Source organism: Lampetra fluviatilis, chromosome 4 (genome assembly GCF_964198595.1).
Source record: "Lampetra fluviatilis chromosome 4, kcLamFluv1.1, whole genome shotgun sequence".
Classification (NCBI taxonomy): domain Eukaryota; kingdom Metazoa; phylum Chordata; class Hyperoartia; order Petromyzontiformes; family Petromyzontidae; genus Lampetra; species Lampetra fluviatilis.
The window spans coordinates 17,653,804-17,663,042 of record NC_136278.1 but is presented as its reverse complement, the minus strand read 5'-3'; the positions used below and the strand labels follow the sequence as shown (position 1 = coordinate 17,663,042).

At 46.4% G+C, this 9,239-nt stretch overlaps 1 non-coding gene across 1 annotated transcript; it reads right to left on the bottom strand.

The window, feature by feature from the left end:
• Positions 1-4,033: 4,033 nt before the first annotated feature.
• TRNAS-GCU (transfer RNA serine (anticodon GCU)) lies at positions 4,034-4,115 on the bottom strand. Its single transcript has one exon. It is a non-coding gene; the product is annotated as a tRNA-Ser (tRNA).
• Positions 4,116-9,239: the final 5,124 nt, after the last annotated feature.

Sequence of the window (9,239 nt, the reverse complement as noted above, 5' to 3'; positions counted from 1 at the left end):
TTTAATGAGGGAAATAAGTATTTAACCCCCTCTCAATCATAAAGATTTCTGGCTCCCAGGTGTCTTTTATACAGGCAACGAGCTGAGATTAGGAGCACACTCTTAAAGGGAGTGCTCCTAATCTCAGCTTGTTACCTGTATAAAAGACACCTCTTCATAGAAGCAATCAATCAATCAGATTCCAAACTCTCCACCATGGCCAAGACCAAAGAGCTCTCCAAGGATGTCAGGGACAAGATTGTAGACCTACACAAGGCTGGAATGGGCTACAAGACCATCGCCAAGCAGCTTGGTGAGGTGACAACAGTTGGTGCGATTATTCGCAAATGGAAGAAACACAAAAGAACTGTCAATCTCCCTCGGCCTGGGGCTTCATGCAAGATCTCACCTCGTGGAGTTGCAATGATCATGAGAACAGGGAGGAATCAGCCCAAAACTACACGGGAGGATGGGAGGATCTTGTCAATGATCTCAAGGCAGCTGGGACCATAGTCACCAAGAAAACAGTTGGTAACACACTGCGCCGTGAAGGACTGAAATCCTGCAGCGCCCGCAAGGTCCCCCTGCTCAAGAAAGCACATATACATGCCTTTCTGAAGTTTCTCAATGAACATCTGAATGATTCAGAGGACAACTGGGTGAAAGTGTTGTGGTCAGATGAGACCAAAATGGAGCTCTTTGGCATCAACTCAACTCGCCGTGTTTGGAGGAGGAGGAATGCTGCCTATGGCCCCAAGAACACCATCCCCACCGTCAAACATGGAGGTGGAAACATTATGCTTTGGGGGTGTTTTTCTGCTAAGGGGACAGGACAACTTCACCGCATCAAAGGGACGATGGACGGGGCCATGTACCGTCAAATCTTGGGTGAGAACCTCCTTCCCTCAGCCAGGGCATTGAAAATGGGTCGTGGATGGGTATTCCACCAAAACACACGGCCAAGGCAACAAAGGAGTGGCTCAAGAAGAAGCGCATTAAGGTCCCGGAGTGGCCTAGCCAGTCTCCAGACCTTAATCCCATAGAACAGACATGGGCAAAGTACGGCCTGCTGGCGTATACGGCCCGTTGGGCTTTTTAATCCGGCCCGCCGAACTTGTCCTAATATTATTATTTTAAAAAATGTTACCTTCCTCCTGTAATGCCCCCATTTCCCCAATAGTTAGCGCACTTTGACCGGGAGTGTGGTGTACAGTAGAACATCTGGTCACGACCATAATTCGTTCCATAACTTTGGTCGCAACCGGTTTGGTCGTGACTCGAACCTAATTTTCCCATTGGCTTGTATGTAAATACGATTAATCCGTTCCAGACTCCTACGAACTGTATATAAATATTGTTTTTTTAAGATTATTAAGCACAAATATAGTTAATTATGCTATAAAATTCAGTGTAATAGTATACTAAATGTAAAAACATTGAATAACACTGAGAAACCCTTGAACCAGTGGCGGCTCCTGCAAAATCTCTCAGGGGGGGCAAATGTTTGGATGCTTGATAAGGATAAGGTCCACCCATGCAATGGATAAATTAACAGCTTAAGCATGTAAAGGCAACTTCACTACTTTAATATTAATGAAAAATAAAGTGACTCTTACAATACATCTCCTTGTTTGTTTCTATACTCACTATTATTACACTGCTTACATCACATTACTCGCTTAATACACTGCTTACTTATACTGAAATTTTGCTCTTCTCTCTTTCAAAGTAGCAAAGTGATCAATTACTCTCTCATTGAAAGCAGGCATGTTCCTGACTAGTTCCCTCTCCATGGAAAGCATAGCCATTGCATTCAGACGTTCCTGTCCCATTACATTTCTCAGGAATGTCTTGATTTTCTTTAAGGTTGAGAAACACCTCTCAGCTTCAGCAGTTGTCATGGGAGTGGTTATGAGGATGTTCAACAGAGCAACAGTCTCTGGAAAAGTATCCTGGAGGTTGTACTTCAGCAAAACCTGGTACAGCGCTCGTGCACCACAGCAGCCCTTGAATTCTGGACGCTCATAAATGAGAGACAGTTCAGTCTTCAGCTTCGCCTTAGTTAACATAGGGTATGCCCTGACAGTGATGTTCAGAGCCTCAACAGGGAATGTATGGCCATGCTTTTGAAACATCTCTCCTTGTAGCAGCGTGGCACTTACAAGGTGGTCAGTAAAGGAGAACCTTTCTTTGGTGTGGACCAAGATTGTGTCGCAGACCTGACAAAATAAATACATTTATTTTAGTTATAAAATAAATTATTTATTATAATATAAATATTGAGATACAAGGTTTCTATCCCGACAGCAACAATGTATCAGGCAGAATCCATATTTTATATCTCCATATTTTTTCAAAAATTAATGCTATTGGTCACCCTTTACATCTGTCAATGTGTTTTATAAATATTTAACCAATGAAAAGCATTAAAAGAGCTTGTAAATTATTTTGGGGAAAAAACAGGTTTTCTTTCGTTTCCTGAAAAGTAACAGTTTTGGACATACAAGGCTTCCGTCCGACAACAATGATTTGTGTGTGTGTTATTACGTTAATTAACATTTTACCAAAATTCAAGCTCAAATGGAGTGTGACAAGGGTTTTTAACCAGTAAATGTATTTTCAATCCACTCAGTTTCTTTTATTAAAGATTCCACTAGGTGGCGACAAATTATATTGTTGACTGAAACGTGCTTACGTATGATGACGTAAGCACGTTAGTGCGAGCCCTCCCGGAAGCCATAGAGAATGGATTGGAGCGCCCCCCGTTCGAAAAAAAACATCTTTGAATGTAAGTCTATGGGAACACTCTGGGCGATTCTCAGCCAGAGTGAAATCGCCCAAAAAGAGGCGGTACTCCACAGAACGTGACATGACGCTGATTGGACTATATCCAGAGGCACAGTAACGGCTAGCGTGACTCTGTGGTTGAATGTTAATGTGATTGAAAAAGTCCCTTTTACACTTTGGTGGTGCGTCGCCCAATCGCCCTAATGAAGAAACCGCCCCTGCCTTGAACAACAGAGAAAACTAACATTGCCGCATCAAGGTTTAGAATCGTTCAACAAGATGATTGTTTCGTCTGCTACATCAGTCGGTCGATTCTGAGAGAGAGAGAGAATATTCGTATGAGCAATTCATGTTTATATTGAAAGTAAGTTAACAGTAATATTTGGGTACAGTATTGTTTTTGGAAGCATTCACCGTAATATCGTATGAACGTTTACTTCACCCCATCATTGTATGAATGATGCGAGAAGAGATTAACGGGTTCTTATGTTAGCGATTTACATACTCGGCGTTGTCGCTCTCTAAATTACTGCTTGAATGAGGGGGAGGGGTATGACTACACTTACAAAATTAATATCTTACTAGGAATTTTATAGAACAAAAGTTATATACATAACTGTTACGCTTTGTGTAATTCAACAAAACAAACAAAACTTAACTCCGAGTTCTCTCCGAATTTCCCGAGTCCGTTCTAGACCCCACAGTTTTTAAAAGAGTTTTAAGCACAGAAAACATAAAGTTTGAAAAATCATTAATTATACAAACTTTTCAATAATTTCCTTTTTCACTTCGATTTAAATTTTCTTTAAAACCTTCTTCTCACCAACATTACCACTCATTACCACTTTCTCCGAAGGCAAGTTTGTAAAAGAATGCATGCTACAGACAGCAGACATCTTGTGTCCGGAGATCTAAAGCAAATTTGAAAAAGTCAGTTTATCACGCAGGACTGTGACTCGCCGTGTGGAACTGATTGATAAAAAATTAACCCGTAAAACTAGCGTCCTCTCGTCCTCTGGCTTGAGATGGCTGCCACCATTAAGCAATTGGTAATTCCATATAAAAAAAAATTCCTAAAAAGTGTAAAATTTTGGAAAATAATTTTCACGAAAATTAATTGTCACGCACAACGAGTCTGTGTGCAAAATGTCAGCTCGATTGGTTCACGGGAAGTGGGTAAAAAAACGACCGAAAGATTTGCACGGTCTTAAGCGCGCAAGCAAGCAAGCAAGTGAACTTAATATAAAGGATTTAAAAAAAAAAATCGCGACGAAGGAGGGATTCGAAACCACGCGTGCAGAGCACAATTCATTAGCAGTCCATCGCCTTAACCACTCGGCCACCTCGTCTCACGCACTCTCACACACAAGCACATACAAACAGAACCAGGACGAAGACTTGCACGCACATACATACAAACAGACCCCCCCCACACACACAGTCATACCATTATTTTTTCCTAAAAAGTGTAAAATTTTGGAAAACATTTTTCACGAAAATAAATTGTCACGCACAACGAGTCTGTGTGGAAAATGTCAGTTCGATTGGATCACGGAAAGTGGGTTAAAAAACGACCGAAAGATTTGCACGGTCGTAAGCGCACAAGCAAGCAAGCGCGCAAGTGAACTTAATATAAAGGATTTAAAAAGATAGCCAGTCAATTAAACAAAAAGTCTGATTCCTTTGAATTATATTCACTAGCACTGGATGAAAGTACGGACGTAAAAGACACTGCTCAGCACCTCATTTTTATCCGAGGCATTCACGACAGTTTTGCGATAACAGAGGAGTTTTTGACCATGGAGTCCCTGAAAGGAACAACGCGGGGAGATGACTTGTATAACCAGGTATCTGCTGTCATCGAAAGAATGACGCTACCTTGGAGAGTAAACTTGTCAATGTCACAACGGATGGATCGCCAAATTTAACTGGAAAAAATGTTGGGCTGCTGAAAAGAATCCAGGGTAAAGTGAAAGAGGAAAACTCTGTCCAGGATCTTATTTTCCTTCACTGCATCATCCATCAGGAATCCCTGTGTAAGTCTGTATTGCAGCTTAATCATGTCGTGAATCCAGTCGTACAACTTGTGAACTTTATACGAGCAAGGGGACTTCAGCACCGTCAGTTTATTACCTCCCTGGAGGAAACTGATGCGGATCATCAGGACTTGCTGTACCACTCTCGTGTCCGCTGGTTAAGTTTGGGGAAAGTGTTACAACGAGTGTGGGAGCTGAAAGAGGACATCATCGCATTTTTGGAGTTGATGGGGAAATCTGACGAATTCCCTGAGCTAAGCGACAAGAACTGGCTTAGTGACTTTGCGTTTGCTGTGGACATATTTTCACACATGAATGAGCTGAATGTGAAACTGCAGGGGAAAGATCAGTTTGTTCACGACATGTACAAACATGTGAAAGCCTTCAAATTCAAGCTCACTTTGTTCTCCAGACAAGTTGCGAACAAATCTTTTGCTCATTTCCCCACACTTGCCATGCAGGAAGAGGCACCGCGAAACGCAAAAAAATACAGCAAATCACTTGAGGACCTGCACGGAGAATTCTGCCGTAGGTTCTCTGATTTCGAAAACATTGAACAGTCACTTCAGCTGGTGTCCTGTGCCCTGTCACAAGACCCTGAAACAGCACCACAGGAGCTGCTGATAGATCTTCAGTCTGACTCCATCCTAAAGGAGAAGTTCAACTGAATGACTTTTATGCTTCACTTAACAGAGCCACGTTTCCAAACCTGCACAGAAGATACTGACTTTGTTTGGCTTGACTAATGTGTGTGAGCAGACATTCAGTGTCATGAACGCCAACAAAGCTCGTCACAGATCAAAGTTAACGGATCAGCACCTCAGATATATCCTGAGAATTGCCACAACCAAAAACAGGACCCTGCGGGGTGGGCTGGTAGGAACGAATAACCAAAGAATATAAACATAATGTATTATTACACTTGTTTAGCCAGGAAAGCCCCACTGAGTCAAAAGGTTTTTGTAGGGTCCTGCCAAGTGTTTGCAGTAGGGGGCGATGTTGCTACACCTAATCGGACGATACGAAGGGAGAGATTGAGGCCTAGTTCTAGGCTTTATGCCTAGCTGTAGGCTTTAGGGCGCTGTGAGTTAATTTTTAATTTAAATGTTTAATGATTTATGTAAAAGCTTTAAATTTAAATGTTTCTATTTAAAAACATGAGGGAATGTAACATTTGTAATAAAAGACTTGACCACGGTCTCTGGCTCAGTGTCCTTTATTCGGTCCGTACTGCGTTCCCACACGGCTGTCTCTCTTATTCTCTCTGTGCTGGTTCCGATGTCACTCCAGTCCACATCAGCAGCCCCGCTGCTGTTCTTGTCGCTCTTGCAGCCCCACAGCAGCTCCGCTGCTGTACTCTCACACAGCTCCCTTGGCTGTTCCTGCTGCAGCTCTGACAGCCTCGTGCTGTCTCGCCTTCTCGTCGCTCCTGCGACTCTTGGCAGCCACCCCGCTGCCCCTCACACACAGCCTTACTGCCTATCTCTATCTGCAGCTTTGCACCTCCCAGTAGCTCCCTACTGTTCCCAGGGTTGGCTCCCGCTTCTGACGGTGCCCCCTCGGCTCGTACGCCCGCGTGGCCCCACACCTTTCCATTCACACCCCGACTGACTTCTCCTTCCGGTTTACGCGCTTAAGGACCCCCTACCTTTCACCCACGTCACCTGGCTCCGCCTCCTCGTGACGTCACATCCGGAAGGTCGCTTTCGCCCGCATTACACCACCCTCCCCCATAGAAAAAACCCAGCCGACCTCGGCTGAACAACACCAAAGCGTAATGCGGTGAACCGACCTTCCCCCTTAAAGGACACTAAGCATGCAATATAACAACAAGAACAACACACAAGTAACATCGACGAACGTACGAAAGCATGCGATAAATACGACGGCAAGAACAAGAACAATAACAACATACAATCAACGAAACGTAAGCGATTTGGAACGAGTGCGGGTCGCCGGCCCGTCCCGGACGGTCGGCGGCCCACTTGTAGAACGGGGACGCGAAGGAACACGAGAAATGACAGGGGGTAATTCCCCTGCTGCGATTGGAAGTCCACCGACATCTCGTGTCCCTGACGAATCAGTCTTGGTCGTATTCCGCGAATGCGCCTGCAGCGGGGTCGGAAGGGTCGCCGGGCTTGAAGGTACCGCAGCCCTGGCAGGCGCCCTCCGAACAGGCCCACTCCTCCCCCGCGGTGTCACGGTCGGCCTGTCTGGAACAGGTACGACAGGCGCTCCAGCAAGATCAATGGACGCAGGCGGGGAAGAGTCAGAGTCAGCAGCAACAGACCCCGCTCATCCGGCACATAGATCGCCCTTGTGGGGTCCCACCCCATCGCGCCTCCTTCCTTGACGGGCCCACCCGTCCATGCCGCCACTTGCTTCCAGCGACGGAGATTAAACTGCGCATCCAGACACTTTGCTGCCGCCCGGGACGTGAGCTTCTCATGCCCACACACAGGCATGGGGATCCCCAGATCCCGAGACAGCTCCAGCATTTTCCCCAATATGAGAGGCTCGAGCAGATCCTGTGGCGTGTCAGGATATGCTGCCATGGCCAGCTCCAACACCGCACCCCTGAACGCCACGGGCGATTCTTCGGGTGCTCGTTGTCGTTGAGCGAATCGCCGATGCGCGTCGTCAGGTGGCTCATAGGCGTCGGCCATTTCCTCAAAAACTCCACATAAAGTCTTCTTCTTATCGGCCGTTATGGAACGGAAAAATCGAACAGATTCGTCGTCCAGTAGAGTCGGCAACACTTCCAAGGCCTCCGCATCGGTCCATCTTGCTGAACGAACCGCCGCCAAAAATCGGCAGGCGAAAGCGCTCCAATCGCCCCCGATAGAGAATTCCTTAACTGTAGTAAGGTGGCGACTCCGACTCCTCTTTACGCCGTCTTCCAATGATGGTTGTTCTGGAGGCAAATTCAAAATGGCGTCGGCCCGCGGCGTGGCCAAGATGGCGGTTTGGCGCCGAGGAGCGCGCAAGATGGCGTCTTCTTGCCGCGTGGCCAATGGCGGCGGCAGGGCAGGCAACGTGGCGGCCCGTGGAGCACCTTCTCGTTCCATCATCGTCCTTGGCGTAACGAGGTGACATAGATGCGCCAGGACGTCCTTGAGTGTCTTCAGTTGTTCTGCCACCTGTTGCCATCTTTGGTCAGCGTCCGATGTTGTTGACGGACCCGCCATCGCGCCGATATCTTCCACGCCCGTCCCCGTGCTCGCCTCAGCAGGGCTCTCCTCCACCACCCCAGCAGAATCCGTGGTCGGAGGGAATTCGTCGTCGTCGGACGAAGAAGCCGATGCTGGCGCCGGGGGAATTTTCTTCCTTACTTGCTTAGACATGCCGTTTCACTTCTGACCCCAGTGTAATAAAAGACTTGACCACGGTCTCTGGCTCAGTGTCCTTTATTCGGTCCGTACTGCGTTCCCACACGGCTGTCTCTCTTATTCTCTCTGTGCTGGTTCCGATGTCACTCCAGTCCACATCAGCAGCCCCGCTGCTGTTCTTGTCGCTCTTGCAGCCCCACACAGCTCCCTTGGCTGTTCCTGCTGCAGCTCTGACAGCCTCGTGCTGTCTCGCCTTCTCGTCGCTCCTGCGACTCTTGGCAGCCACCCCGCTGCCCCTCACACACAGCCTTACTGCCTATCTCTATCTGCAGCTTTGCACCTCCCAGTAGCTCCCTACTGTTCCCAGGGTTGGCTCCCGCTTCTGACGGTGCCCCCTCGGCTCGTACGCCCGCGTGGCCCCACACCTTTCCATTCACACCCCGACTGACTTCTCCTTCCGGTTTACGCGCTTAAGGACCCCCTACCTTTCACCCACGTCACCTGGCTCCGCCTCCTCGTGACGTCACATCCGGAAGGTCGCTTTCGCCCGCATTACACATTGTTAAACATTAACTCCCTTTCACACACGCGGGGGTACGATACGAAGGGAGAGTTTCAGGTCTAGTTCTAGGCTTTAGGCCTAGCTGTAGGCTTTACGCCGCCGTGAGTTAATTTTTAATTGAAATGTTTTAATTATTAATGTAAAAGCTTTAAATTTAAATGTTTCTATTTAAAAACATGAGGGAATGTAACATTGTTAAACATTAACTCCCTTTCACACACGCGGGGGTACGATACGAAAGGAGAGTTTCAGGCCTAATTCTAGGCTTTAGGCCTAGTTGTAGGCTTTAGGGCGCTGTGAGTTTTTAATTTAATTTAAAAGTTTTAATTAAAAGCTATCTCAGGGAATTATTAGGGTGCTGTGAGTTTTTTATTTAATTTCAAAGTTTTAATTAAAAGCTATCTCAGGGAATTACAAGGGAATGTTGCACGTGTTTAGCCAGGAAAGCCTCATTAATTTAAATGTTTTAATTAAAAGCTATTTGAGGGAATTATAAGGGAATGTTACACTTGTTTAGCCAGGATAGCGTCACTGAGTCTAAAGGTT